The sequence below is a fragment of the Physcomitrium patens genome, chromosome 4 (assembly GCF_059467195.1).
Source record: "Physcomitrium patens ecotype Gransden chromosome 4, ASM5946719v1, whole genome shotgun sequence".
NCBI lineage: Eukaryota > Viridiplantae > Streptophyta > Bryopsida > Funariales > Funariaceae > Physcomitrium > Physcomitrium patens.
In genome coordinates this window covers 21,482,248-21,498,713 of record NC_143413.1, presented here as the reverse complement: position 1 = coordinate 21,498,713, position 16,466 = coordinate 21,482,248, and positions in this window count along the sequence as shown.

Below are 16,466 nucleotides of genomic sequence, written 5' to 3'. Positions count from 1 at the left end.
ATGAGCCAAAGGATCCAAGGAGCATATGTGTAAAAGTGAAATGGTGGAAGAAGTCCTTTTAGGGCAGCAACAACCACCTATAAGTAACGAGAGTTGGAAGAGAGAACCATCTCATTCCACACTTCTCTTATTTGCAACCTTGTTGATTTCTACTTATTTGTGTTATGCTTATAGTGTTCTTTTTTCAATAAACTACATGACAAAAAATCATTAATAATTCTCATGTGATGTTTTTAATTAGATATAATTGATTAAAATAATTTATTGTTAATAACCATGTAAAACTTATTATAAAATTTGTAATCAATGATACATATTATTGATAATATAAAATTTTGTTATACATGACATAAAAACTATATATATATATATATATATATATATATTTTTACATGTGCCAAATATCTTTATTATTACTTGTATAGGATTTTTTCTTGTAAGATGAATTATATAACTATTCAAAAAAATCCTCTTTATTTTAAAAAAATATATACTAAATATTACTACTTTTATCTTTCACATTTCATATTTGAACAAAAAGAACTTTTTAAGTACTTCTAAAAGTTTTAATTTTTGATACAATATATTAATAAAATAGTTATAAGAGATGAGAATTTTTTTAAAGTTTAATTTTATAATATATTATATAAATTTTATAATTGAGTGTTATTTGAAAATGATAAATATATATATATATATATATATATATATATACATATGTATATACACACATAAATATACCTTGCTTAAATTACCACCAGAGGACAGAAAATTTATGAATTATATAAGATTTTATAATTTATTTGAAATCATGTCCATCAAGGAATGACCTCCATTCCAACAAATATTTTCAAGTAAGCAAAAAATAGTAATTAAGAGACATCAAATTATTAAATTACACCTACATACATATATTTACATATATATATATATATATATATATATATATATATAAGCTCCTTACTAATTTTATATTTGACTTACAATAATTCTTAATACCATAATATCAACTGAATGCTTAAACATTTGATTGTAAAAAATAATGTGTATCTAACTATTTTTATTTGAATTAAGATGTCAATTTTGATGAATTCTTTCCAAAAAATTTAAAAGAATTATATAAACCTAATAAATACTCATTTAAAGCCACACCTTCTATAAATTTTAATAATTTTTATTTTATTTTATATAATATATTAAAAAAAATTGCAATTATAATTAAGTATATTTGATATAATATCTATTGGTTTTTATTTATTATTTTTATAATATTTAAATATACATAACTTTAGACCTCTTGATATATAACTAATAACTTGATTTATATCCAAAATGGAATGTTATATTTTTTTTTATTCTATAGATACTCATCAGTATTTGTTTTTGTTATTTAAACTATAATATAATAATAATGTCACTTGTAACAAAGACTCAGTTTTTTTGCATTACTATTTACATAATTATAATATTATACACTATCCTTATTTTTTAACTATAAATAACTAAAATATATATTTTTTAAATCACTTAATATCTAAAATGTTACATAATTACATGGTTATTGTCATTAAAAATTAGATAATATAAGTAATATATATATATATATATATATATATATATTGAAGAAATATAATAAGCAAGACACAAGTAAGTAGAAATCAGCAAGGTTAGACACAAGAGAAGTGTGGAATGAGATGCCTCTCACTTCCAACACCCTATACTTATAAGTAGAGGTTACATCCATTTTGGCTAGTATTCAACTTACTTTCATCCAACTAAACCCTAGATTCATCTTAACCTAGCCGCCACTTTAAACCCTAGCTGCTACCTATAACCCTAGCCGCTACTTAAAACCCTAGCCGCCACCTTGGTAACTTTCCTTCATCCTTTTGCTGCCCTTTGACCACTACAACTTATCTAAGATAATAGCTTTTATCTTCTAACTTATCCTTCATTTACTTTAACACTCCCACTTTGGTATTGGTCAAAGACTAATAAACCTAATCCCTTTGTCAATTTATAATGTCTATCTTTCACCAATGCTTTTGTGAGTAAATGAGCAAGCATGTCTTCTAATGCATAATATTTCATGTCAATTATTTCCATGTCAATCTTCTCCCGTATGAAGTGATGTTGAATGTCAATGTATTTTGTCCTTGAATGATGCTTCGGATTCTTGGCAAAAACAAGGCATCCTTGATTGTCACACTTCATTGGAGTTACTTCCAATTGCACAAGTCCAATGTCTTCTAAAACTTGTCTTAGCCATATTGCCTCCATTGCACCATGACTTGTTGCCATATATTCCACCTCCATTGTAGACCTTGCTATTGTTGGTTGTCTCTTATAATTCCATGAAATTGCTCCCACTCCAACAAAGAATACATATCCTGTTGTTGACCTTCTATCATTTGCATCTTCAATCCAATCCACATCACAATATCCATGCAATGTAATACTATCACCTCCAAGACATAATTTGAAGTTCAAAGTACCTTTTAAGTACCTCAAGATCCTATTAATGGTTGTCCAATGAATTGATCCAGCCTTTGACATGTGTTGATTTACAACACTCACCGCATATGCAAGATCCACCCTTGTACCAACCATTGCATACATAAGTGAGCCTACTGCTGCCTTGTATGAAATATCTTTCATTTCTTCTTCAACTTCAGCAAATTCCTCATCCGTGAGCTTCATCAACTTCAAATTTGCCTCCAATGGTGTTCCAATAGACTTACACTCCTCCATGTTAAACGGTTTCAATACTTCTTCAATGTACTTCTTTTGGCTCAATGTAATGATCTTTTTAGCTCCATCTCTCAAAAATTCCACTCCTAAGCAATAGTAGAGCTCTCCCAAATCACTCATTTCAAATTCTTTTGCTAACTTTGCCTTCAACCAATCCATCTTTTTCAAAGTATTGGTCAAAATGATCAAATCATCAACATAAAGAATAACAGTCAGCAAGAAGGCTTTTGATTGCATCACATATATGGAATGATCAGCCTCACTCCTCACAAATTCTTCATTCACAAAGAAGGTGTCGATACGTTGGTAGCATGTCCTTGATGATTGCTAAAGTCCATACAAGAATTTCTTCAACTTACACTCAAGGTATTGTTTGCCTTCTTCAACAAATCCTTGAGATTGATCCATGTAGATGTCTTCTTTCAATTCTCCATTGAAGAAAGCCGTCTTCACATCCATTTGGTGCATCTGCAAGTCCATTGCTGCTCTAATTGCCACAATGCTTCTAATGGTGGTGAATTTGGCCACGGAAGCAAATATTTCATTGAAATCAATGCCAGCAACTTGTAAGTAGCCTTTGGCAACCAATCTTGTCTTATACCTCACAATATTGCCCATTGCATCTTTTTTGGTTCTAAACACCCACTTACAACCAATTGAAGCTCGATTTGGTGGAAGTTGAGTCAATTCCCATGTTCCATTGTCCATGAGTGATTTGTACTCTTCTTCCATAGCATTCTCCTACTTCATAGCATCAATGGACTTCATTGCATCACATAAACTCAACAGATCAGCAAGAAGTGCAACATTGGCATGTTCTTCACTTACTTGAGGAAAGATGAAGTCCTTCCACCATTTACCACGTTGTTTTCTATCTCTCAAAGGATATCTCCTTTCATTAGAAGAGGACTCAACTTGTTGTACTCCATGGTCACCTCCAACCTTCTTTTCTTTTGAAGATAGTCTTTTCTCACTCAAAGGTTCATAATCCTCATGACCATCATTATCAACATCTTCATACTCTTCATTGCTGGTCTTAGCAATTGTAGAGGCCTTCTTGTCCACCTTCTTTGCATCTTTATCTTCATTTCCACTTTTACAACCATCACTGTCTTTGTCTTCTTCCTTCTTTGCTGAATTTGAAGATGTGTCCACAAACACACCATTACTCCCACTTGGACACATCTCCAAGTGCTCACAAGCACTCTTGTGCTCCAAAAACTCAACATCACGACTTTTGATGATCTTTTTAGTCTCCAAACACATGAGCCTATAAGCCTTTGTACCTTCACAATATCCAACAAACACACATTTTGTACCTTTTGCATCAAATTTTGATCTCATACAATCTGATATCTTTGCATATGCTATGCATCCAAAGATCCTCATGTGAGAAACACAAGGTTTTCTCCCACTCCAAGCTTCTTCCGACGTCATTGATATAAGTGCACTTATAGGACACCTATTTCTTATGTATACTGCATTCACCACTGCTTCCACCCAAAACTCATGTCCAAGGTGTTGTATATGAAGCTTACTCCTTGCCATCTCCACAATGGTCCGATTTCCTATTTCAGCAACTCTATTTTGTTGTGGAGTGTAAGGAGTGGAGGTTTGTCTTGCAATACCATGCAACTTTAAGAAATCATTGAATTGCTTTGACATATACTCACTTCTATATTCATCACGAGCATTGTTTGCACTTTTTCTATCTCCTTTCTTAGCCTTGTAGCAATTTCGAGCAAAGTGATCTGGTTTTCTACAAATGAAGCAAGTTCTCACATTGTCACGTTGGTTGGAATGACTCCCCTTACTTTGCCTTGAAAAGAGAGCCGAATCCTCACTTTGGGGCTCTTTTTCTTTTTTCTTGATCACTTCATGGGCAAGTCTTTCCATCACATAATCCATTGTGAGTTCTTTTACTTTGATGGATTCCAATGCTACAATGAGGTAGTTGTAGGACTCGAGAAGGCTCATAAGTAAGGTCATGATAATATCACTCTCTTCTAAAGGCTTGTGAATAATAGCAAGTTGATTAGCAAGGACTTTTACCTTATTGACATGAGCCATGAGGTCTTCATCTTCTTCCATCTTACAAGTGAAGAATTTGGCTTCATCCAAATTAATGGCAATCATGCCAAAAGCCTTCTTTTTTCGTCTTGACAAGTCCTTCCTCTCTTTAGCATCAGCATGCGTGCTTGGAGGCTCTTCACTTTCATCTACAATGTTCCAAAGGTCCAAAGACACCAACAAAAGCTCCATTTTGACCTTCCAATGGTAGAAATTATCACCTCTAAACTTCTCAATCACTCTCAAACCTTCACCTACACTTGAAGCCATGTTTTAGAAGAGGTCTATCAAAAAATATTAAGAAAAAGAGTCTTTATGTGCTTAAAATCACTAAAACAATTTTGTACTAGCAAAATTTCAAAATGCCCTCTTGTGAACAAATGAATGTTTCTTCATTCCAAAAACTCCCAAATCAACTTTTGAAGCTTCTAATAAGTATGTGAACTCCAATCAACCTCACTATCTAATTCTTCTACTCATAAATCTCACATTAGCACCACAAAATCAAAGACACTATCAAGGTCTTTGTATAAGGACTTAATCACTCAATCCTAGTAGTTAAGAATCTTCAAACTGATGTAAGAGATCTATAAGGCCCAAATAAGAACTTCCATAAGTCAAAACACGAGATTAGATTATAGAATCACTAACATCAGTAAACACTATAAGATCTATTCCACACAAGAACAACAACCAACAAATGACTTCAACTTACTTGAATAGCACAACAAAGTATATGTGGGCCCATAACCTATTGAAAAAACATAATAAACAAGACACAAGTAAGTAGAAATCAGCAAGGTTAGACACAAAGAAGTGTAGAATGAGGTGCCTCTCACTTCCAACATCCTTTACTTATAGGTAGAGGTTACATCCATTTTGGCTAGTATTCAACTTAATTTCATCCAATTAAACCCTAGATTCTTCTTAACCTAGTATTAGGGACATAATCCTTAGAACCTTCTAGAGACAAGTTTCTAGAATCTTCTAGAAGGAAGTCTCTGGAACCTTCTAGAAGCTTCTTAGTTGGCAGAAGATATTAAGGACATAGTCCTTAGAACCTTCTAGAGATAAATTTCTAAAACCTTCTAGAAGCAAATCTCTAGAACCTTCTAGAAGCTTCCTAGTTGATAGAAGTTGCTTGAGAAGCTTCCTAAATAGAAGTACATATTGGAATCAAGGTTAAAGAGTTCTTCAGTCTCGACAACACATCTCTTGGAGCTCTAGCTCACCTCTCTGGTGTTGTTCTCATCTGATTAATCTAATTCTTGCCAATTCTTCTTGAACTTCTTGTTAGATCTCGAGTCTGTATTTCTGTGTCCGTGATAGTTTGTCGAGACTGCACTCACCTCAGATATCAGAGCTAGTTTCTTCTTTGTTAGAGTGTAGATTAACCCTCTATTTGAAAGTGTATTAGCATTTTAGAGGTTGCGGATTACCCTCCTCTAAACTGATATTTCTTTTGTTACAATATTGGAGTCTTATTCTTCTTAGAGAGAGTGGATTGTTCCTTTTCTTGAAGCTCTTAAGGCATTTTAGAGGTTGCGGAGTATCCTCCTCTAAACCAATATTGTCTTCTTATAGAGTCATTTCTGTCCTTCTCTTAGAATGGCCGAGGGCTAAGACATTAATATGACGAAAAGTTCGAAGTCTAAGTTAGATGCTATTATGAATGCTCTCGCTACGTTATCACAAAGAACTGCAGAGATTGAAGGAGTCGTGGCAAGGCTTCATAATGATGGAGCATCTGGGATGGCACAATCTAGGTTGCACCAGCCTCAAACTTCTGCACTTGGAGAAGCAACTTTGCCTCAGGTTCGACAAGCACCACTGGTTCTACAACATAAGGAGCCTCGAGTTAGCCTTCCGGACAAGTTCGATGGTACGGGTTCCAAGTTTTGAGGATTCGTCAACCAAATCAGGTTGATAACAGTTTTACAACCCGAACGCTATCCAACGGAGGAGTCACGTGTTGGGCTTGTTAAAACCTTACTTACAGAACAAGCTCTATCATGGTTTGCTCCTTTGTTTGAGAAACGATCATCCATACTAAACAACTTTGAAACCTTTTTGGAGGCGTTTGCGAAAGCATTTGGTGAATACGACAAGGTTCAATGGGCTACAACAAAGATCCGATCACTATGATAAGGGATGTGTTCTACATCAGTCTATGCATTGGACTTCAGGCAATTAGCATGCGATATCAATTGGGACGAAGAAGTGTTGATGAGTCAATTCTATTGGGATTTAAGGGACGATATGAAGGATTTGCTGTTAACTCTTCCTGATCCATTAATGCTCAACGAAGCTATTAGCCAAGCTGTAAAGAGCAATAACCGCCTATTCCAATGCCGCCAAGACTAATATTCAAGACAACATACGGTTTGCCATGCCCGAACTATGTCGACAAGCAATGTGAATTTGCATTCAGAGGTAGAAGACATGCAAATTGATGCAGTACGTATCAAATCCCTTACTTTAGAAGAAAAAAGTGGTGTATGGAGGAAGATCTATACTTGTATTGCGATGAAGAAGGCCACAAAGTTGGAAACTACCCCAAGAAGCAAAATCGACGTATTGTCAAGACTAGGGGTACGTTTATTCAGGAAAACGAGGATGCCCAACTACAATAGGAACCGTGCGACTGGACAAAGAAATATCACAACAACAACCAGGTTCTTTTCTTTTCGCTCAACTTGTCCTTTGTTTCACAATCCCTTTACTTATTGGCCCTCAGAAACTGAGAACCTTAGCATTATTAGATTCAAGAGCATCTACTTGTTTCTTAGATGAAGAATTTGTAAAGCATCATAAGATTCGTTGTCGTATTACGTGCTTTCCTACTCGAGAACGCGCCGGGCGTCTGGCTGTAGAAGGTAGTATGGAGATTCGCCGATAGTCAAGCAGTCTATCAGTTTTTGACTGCTGGAATATAAACGACTGCAACAATGTACCGTAAATCTATACGGGTGCTCTTCGACTGCTTGTCGAAGTCCTTTTTGCCCCAGCCGGTAGGTCTCTAGACGTTACAGAGAACCCCGTACAACCCAAACTGTTAACCTTCAATACTGCTTTGTACGTACGATCTTGTATCCACTGACTGTCTTGTTAGATTAACCCAATAAATTTCATTCACTCCGCATACTCAATCCTATAGACACCCTTTTAATCCTTCAATCACAGACGTAACTCGATTTCATAAAATAGTCAAGAATATTCAAACCCACTTCATTTAAAATCCCGATTCACCATTACAACACTGACTTCAGCAGCGATTGCCTCAGTCTTTCCCAAAACTCTACGAAGAAGAAAAATCCAAATTCTATGTCTTTCCTTCCCCGACCCGAAGCATGAAGCTCCTCTTTCTAATTCCCTTGATCTTCAAAAACCTCCAATAAAAAAAACCGAACTGGTAACCTTGCAGAAGCTTGAAAAATCCTTCCCCCCCCCCCCCGATTTTCCTCAAAAAAAAAACCACCCCCAAAACTATATCCCACCTAACCTTATCCTCTAAATTTCTTCAATCTTCCATCTTAGATCCGGAATTGGCTCCCACCTCAAGCTTGGATCCGAAATTGGCTCTCGCCGTCAAGCTTTCTCCTCCGTTTTTGCCTTTAAGAAATCCATTTACCGAAAACAATGTTCCTTGAGACGGCACAGAGAACAGGATAGCCTGAAACAGAATCGAACCCCGTAATCGGGACCACATTGAGTCGCCCGACCAATTCAGGTCTCATATTGGATAAGAGTCCATTAGTAACCTGGATGTTCTCGTAATTGGCTCAAATTGGTCCTCGCGTCAGATTGGCTAAGACCTGTAGTAAGACCTGGATTTCTCGTAATTAGACTGCACTGGGTTGACCGGCCAATTCAGGTCTCATATTGGATAAGAGGACCCGGATTGGATTATCGAAATTGGATCCAATTGGCTCCTCGAACCCGTCTTGTGAATTGGTCCTTCTCTTCCTGCTGACTCTCGTTATTGGAATCGAATGGAGCATTTCAGTATGCCCCGGCTGACTGTAACGGAGTGACTGAACCTGACCACTCAGTATTTGTACTGGAGTTGGTCGATGCTCCCAATATTCGAGGTAACCGTATATTAATAAAATTCTCCTTTCTTTTTATTTTCACTGTATAATCGTGTTACAACACGACATCCACCCCCTCTGAACCTGTGCATCCTCCAGTATGCACCAATTTACCCAATTGCTGTTTGATTTAGAATATATCCCCTACGTCTTTGTCCTGTTCGTCGTCGTCACCTTCATTATCCATATCACTTTCATCTTCTTGCTGCGGAATCTCTGTACCTTCATTAAGGTCTTCCATATTCATCTCCGTGTGTCTTTGTTTAAATATTTTTACTCGCTTCCCTGCAATTGGTATTTTCAGTTTTGTACCATCTAACTCTCGTAATGAGTAAGTCGCATTATCATGAACAGTTGTTACAACATATGGTCCAAACCAACGTTTTGAAAATTTCCGCAAAGTACTATGTTGATTATCCAGACTATTGTCATAAACAAGTACCCAGTCACCTTCCTCGATTGCTTTTGGTCTCAATCGATGTTGCTTATCGAATCGCGCCTTGTTTTGTAACCTTGGTCTTTTTAACCTTTCCAATGCTATCTGGACATCTTCCGTTCTTTGCTCCAATTGTCGAATCCTAATAGCCAGAAGTTCTTCTCTTATCAATCCATCTTCCCATGGTAGCATACTCCAAGTAAGTACCTTTTCTTCAATCGGCATAATTGGTTTTTGACCTGTCATAAGTTCTACTGGCATATATCCTGTCACTGAACTATGTGTTGTTCGATCAGCCCATAATGCAAATGACAAAAGCCGTGGCCACTCTTTAACCTTCCCATTACAAGCTTTAACCAATGCTTTCACAATCGGCGGGTGACCGCGTTCGCTTTTCGCATTCCCTTCCGGATTATAAGCAGTAGTCAGTGATAGTTTAACTCCACATTTTTCAAAGAACTTACGAGCTTCTTGTGCATTTAATTCTCGACGATCTGTAGTGATTTTCCTATGCACCCGTAATGGCAAATGACATCTTCAAGCAAAAACCTACAAATCCCCTCTGTAGATTTTGTCCTCAATGCTCTTCCTTCTACTTGATTTGATAAATCTTCACGAGCTAAAACCAAATATCTCATCTGCCATAATCCAACCGGGATAATAACCAAATCAACAACCCATTTAAAATGAATAGCCAGAGGATACGTAGGATGAAGACCATCTCGATGTCGGATATTAGAATACGATTGACAGATTTCACATGACTCTATAAATGAGAGCACATCTCGATACATATTTTTCCACCAATATCGTTCCTTGAGTTTAGCAAAAGTAGCCCAGATTCCTCTATGCCCTGCCCATAAACTATCATGAAACTCCTTTAATAATTTTAGTTTTTCTTCCCTTTCGCCTATCACTCGTTGTGGCATCCCAATTCCTTTCTTCGGTCTCTTCCATAAGAATCCATCTCGAAGTAAAAATCCATATGCTTTTTTTCTTATTTGTTTGATTTTTTCTGTAGACCAATTCCCCTGCTTAGACAAGGTATTCAAATAATGACCAATATCCAATAATTCTCCTTCATAAGATTCTTCAAGAAATAGCTTGTCTTCTCTGTTGAGATTTGATATTGAATAGAATTTCAATCCGACATCATCAATGTCTTCAACCATTTCGTCCTCCCTCTCGTATCTTGCTCGAGATAGCATGTCTGCTACTAAATTGTCCTTTCCAGTGATATGCTTAAATTCTGGATTTAGTGACTTAATATAAGCAATCCATCTCAACATTGCAATATCTGGCGTTGAACAGTTAATAATCATTCCAAGCAATGGCAAGCAATCTGTTTCAATTACTACTACTGCCCCAATCAAATAGTCCTTTTCAGCTTTCATAGCCGAAACGACTCCCCAAAGTTCTCTTTTGACTTGCGAATATGCACGCTGACGAATACTTAAAACTTTAGCCCCAAATCGAACTGCAAATCTACTCCCATTCGAATCATCTTGACCCACCGCCCATCCAACGGTAATTGGACTAGCATCTACAGTAAGAATCACTGGTCTATTGCACTTATAATCAACCTTCCTCAATATTGGAGGTGACATCAATAATTTCTTCAATCTTTGCATTGCCTGAATATGCCTTTCTTTCCATTCAAATCGGTAACCCTTGCGTAACAGTTCATATAATGGATCCGCTATGTGAGCAAAATGAGGGATCCAGATTCGATAAAATACACATGCACCCAAAAACCTGCGAACCTCTGTTAAAGAACCACAATCCTCTTTCATCCTTCCAATTGCATCAACTTTAGTCGGATCTGGTTTTCTTCCGTTAGATCCGCATAAATGTCCAACAATTACAACCTCTCGCACTCCAAATACGGACTTCATACCCGATAATGTAAGATGAACTTCTCCAAGCCGAGTTAAAATCTTTTCACAATCTTGTATATGATCAACAACATATCTGCGACATCCCCTCGTATTTAAAGTTTCATCCTTGTCTCCTTCTCTGCACCCTTTTATAGGAACATCATCCAGAAAAGGCATAGTCTTTTCCGGGATAAAATCTCTCAATACCTTATTCATCCCATTCATCATATGCGCAACTGAGTTGGTCGCGCCTTGAGGAAGAGTGCACATTCTAACCAATCCAAGCGGTGTCCTCATCGTTGTCATATCTCTACTTCCTTCGACAAGTTGAAATTGATCATAACCTGAATACAAATCATCCATTGAATAGATCGCCCTTCCAACAAACGCCTCAGCAAATTCATCCACAATAGGTCTAATTCTTGCATTCCTGACAATTAAAGCATTCACCGGCTGCATATCTTGAATAAACCGTAGTGACCCATTCTTCTTAGGTACCGTAAACCATCGACTAGAATACGGCGCAAATGAAGGTTCTAATATTTTCATCTTTATCTTTTCTTTCAATAGTTCGACCAATTTAGGTAAATGTGTCCTTGGTACTGGAATCGGTCTTAGATTCCAAGGTACATGCGGTACAGTGAAGATAACCATAGGTGTTATAATATTTGGATCCACACACCCAATTTCATGAGATTCGAAGGCAAACGATCTACCTTGTTTAGCCAACATCTTTTTGAAGCAAGTAATTTCCTCCGACAATAAAGAACCATCAGAACCAATCTTCAATTCTTCAAAAGTTTCTTTAGTAAACTGATGTCCAATACTCATTGGATCTCTTAAACTTGCTTCTTTTGATGCTTCTCCCATTTGTTCTTTAGAATCCTCTGGTAATGGTCCGGCAACAGGCTTTACCTTCTTATCTGCCGTTTTATATCTCGTCTCTACTGTGACTTCTGGTGCTTGAAAAGATTCAAGCATGGTATAAACCTCTCTCGAATGAATCTCAACAATCTTATCATTATCCCCTAACCCAATAGATGTAATCAATTCCAATGAATCTTCCAGCCCATTTTCTTCATAAACACCCAAAATCCTCTCATCATCTTGCAATGTACCTATCTTGCGTAACTGTCCTTCAATATCATATAATCTTTTTCTTTCTTTTCTTTTAAAATCATCAACTTTCTTATACATAATATTTCCATTCTCCAATATACCAATAAAACTCGCATCAAAGGCACCTTCATCTCGCGAGAGTACCTCCTCTTTTGTACCTCCATAATCTCGCTTTACAGTGGTACCTCCCCAAAATCCTTAAATCCTTCAACAATCTTTGGCAATGGTTTCTCCCTCAACCTATCTCGATTCCGTTCATGGTTAGGAGGTACTGTTAGAAATTGTACAGCTTTCCTCCCATCTTCGCTCCGTACCCTTGCATAAGCAGAACCATCATCAAGTACCTTTGTTTCCATCCGTGTTGCCGTGATATAAGGTTGTCCTAAAATCAACGGATAAGACGTTGTATCTTGAACGAAGAAATGTTGCTCCGTCGCAACATCCCCAATCCGAATTTTGACATCTGGACAAGTTCCATATAATTTGCCTCGTGTGTTATTAGCTGCTCGTATTGCCCATCCATGTTCCATATCAATTGGCCATTTTTGCTTCTTATAAAGATCTTTAGACATGAGATTTATTTCAGAACCATGGTCCACCAAAGCAACTATTGGTTCCTCTATATCTCCTACCTTCACCAATACCTCAGTAGTTGCCTTTGCCCAATGCTTTCGAATATAATGGCTCAAAGTTTCCATTTCCTTGTCACTAGAATCTTCGAAATGTACTCGCTGATTATACCCATTCTTTTCATTTGTTGGTTGCTTGTAACCAATATCAACCTCTTCTTCATCTCTACATATTCTTGCATCAATAGCATGACTCATTCCAGTTTCGCTCATTAATTGCCTCTTTCGCTTAATGTTGTCAATGATAACATCATGAAACTCCTTCTTTGCAATTCCCAAGACTTCTTTCAATGTGAATTCCATCTTAGCGTTTAATATACGTTCTTCCAACACCCCTTTCAAATTTGTTGCCGCTTCAATGTCAGAAAGTAGCTTATAAGCAATTGATTTGCCCTTATCTTTTGTCTCCGTTGTTTTTTCTCCCAATGATGTTGAGGTATCCTTTATAGGCAATTCTTGTGAAGCTGCCTCCCGAGCCTTGTCTCCTCGAGTTTGCCTCTTAAAAGAATTTCCTTCTCTAGTATCATCAAAATTTCCTCGTCTTTTTTCTTCCATCAAAGCTTCATGTTGGCTCTTAGCAATATATGCATGAACTGAAAGAGACTCAACGGGATCCTCTCAACCTGTTCTTCCTCGTATTGTAGCTGCAGTTCTCAATAACGCTTCTCGAGGTAATTTCCCTTCTTGCATTGTAGAAACGGCAGAAGCCCAAAACTCACTAGTTTCCGTACTTCCACCAATTTCATCATCTACTCTAGCACCATAACTTGCACTTTCTCGTGCTACTGTTTCATGCCCTTTTAAGTAATCTTGAACCAATGCTCTCATTCCTCCCTTGCCAAAATTGGTTTGAAGAAGATCCTCTCTATTTTTCAATGCTATCTTCCCATCTTTCCAGCAAATAATTCCCTGCCGTATCATATTATTAAATTCATTGCAATCTTTTCTAGTGTGTGAAGCATCATCACACCAAATGCATCTTTGTACATATCCTTGTTTTGAAACATTCTTCGAATTATTTATAGAAGTATTCTCTTCAAGTCTTGCCAATTTGATTTGAAGATCTCGCATTCCTCGTATAATTTCTTCCATACCCATATCTGCTTTCTTTGACAAGGATGTCGAAGGTTGAACTGTAGGCATTGTCGGTGGTGTAGTACGTACTGGAGCTTTAGGTGCTTGTACTGGTTTCGGAATATTACTCCTATCCTTCCTCCTTTCTTTTTTTATAAGCAACCCCACCGCATCTTCAACGTTCTTCCACTTCGTTGTCAATCCTTCATCTTCTTCTTTGTCTTCAAGAAGGGGTTCTAATTTTTCTTGCAATTCTCCATCAGCAGCTTGAAGAAATAGATCAACTTTGTTCGGCTCCAATGTCAATTTTTCTACCTTCGATAATTGAGAGTACTGCCTCTCAAATTCCCTTAGTAGCTCTGTTGCTTGCAAATTCTTATTGGGCCGTTCAATCCATCCCAGAAATAGCTTCTTAGTAACGCGATCAGCATCTTCCAAGAAATATTCGTCTTTCAATGCATGTGAAAAATCCTCCCATGAATTCCCACAACGATCCGTAATCGATGTAATGTGGTTCTTTATCTCCGGTATCGTAGCAAGTTCAAATAGTGCAACCATTTTCTTCTCAGAAACCCGATTTAATTCCATTTCACGAACATAACATCTTAAATACCTTGAAATATTCCTCCCATCAAATTGATCAATTTTATTGACCACTGCTTGCAATGCTTTGGTTGCCAAAGCTTCCTTTTGATCATTGCTTTGCTGTTGCTGCATTGACAATGAGAAGGCTTGAAACAAACTAGCAATAGACGGATCCATGTGCATACCTTGTCCTTTAGAAGACTCCCCACCAGAAACTTCTCCCAAAAATCCTTCAAAATTTTTATTTTTGTTTTCCATAAAAATAAAGATAAAATCAACCGAAATCCAATACCTTCTACCTCAAGCTTTCACGTCGGGTTCACCACTTATGTCGTATTACGTGCTTTCCTGCTTGAGAACGCGCCGGACGTCTGGCTGTAGAAGGTAGTATGGAGATTCGCCGATAGTCAAGCAGTCTATCAGTTTTTGACTGCTGGAATATAAACGACTGCAACAATGTACCGTAAATCTATACGGGTGCTCTTCGACTGCTTGTCGAAGTCCTTTTTGCCCCAGCCGGTAGGTCTCTAGACGTTACAGAGAACCCCGTACAACCCAAACTGTTAACCTTCAATACTGCTTTGTACGTACGATCTTGTATCCACTGACTGTCTTGTTAGATTAACCCAATAAATTTCATTCACTCCGCATACTCAATCCTATAGACACCCTTTTAATCCTTCAATCACAGACGTAACTCGATTTCATAAAATAGTCAAGAATATTCAAACCCACTTCATTTAAAATCCCGATTCACCATTACAACACTGACTTCAGCAGCGATTGCCTCAGTCTTTCCCAAAACTCTACGAAGAAGAAAAATCCAAATTCTATGTCTTTCCTTCCCCGACCCGAAGCATGAAGCTCCTCTTTCTAATTCCCTTGATCTTCAAAAACCTCCAATAAAAAAAACCGAACTGGTAACCTTGCAGAAGCTTGAAAAATCCTTCCCCCCCCCCCCCGATTTTCCTCAAAAAAAAAACCACCCCCAAAACTATATCCCACCTAACCTTATCCTCTAAATTTCTTCAATCTTCCATCTTAGATCCGGAATTGGCTCCCACCTCAAGCTTGGATCCGAAATTGGCTCTCGCCGTCAAGCTTTCTCCTCCGTTTTTGCCTTTAAGAAATCCATTTACCGAAAACAATGTTCCTTGAGACGGCACAGAGAACAGGATAGCCTGAAACAGAATCGAACCCCGTAATCGGGACCACATTGAGTCGCCCGACCAATTCAGGTCTCATATTGGATAAGAGTCCATTAGTAACCTGGATGTTCTCGTAATTGGCTCAAATTGGTCCTCGCGTCAGATTGGCTAAGACCTGTAGTAAGACCTGGATTTCTCGTAATTAGACTGCACTGGGTTGACCGGCCAATTCAGGTCTCATATTGGATAAGAGGACCCGGATTGGATTATCGAAATTGGATCCAATTGGCTCCTCGAACCCGTCTTGTGAATTGGTCCTTCTCTTCCTGCTGACTCTCGTTATTGGAATCGAATGGAGCATTTCAGTATGCCCCGGCTGACTGTAACGGAGTGACTGAACCTGACCACTCAGTATTTGTACTGGAGTTGGTCGATGCTCCCAATATTCGAGGTAACCGTATATTAATAAAATTCTCCTTTCTTTTTATTTTCACTGTATAATCGTGTTACAACACGACACCGTTTAGTACAAAAATCCAAACTTGTTCACGTTGAGGTCATAGATGGGCGACCTTTATTATCTGGTAGTGTCACCCATGAATCAGAATGTATAGAAGTGACGTTTAAGGGCCATAGTAGTCATATTATTTTTAATATTATTAGAACCCCATCAAATCCTGTTATTC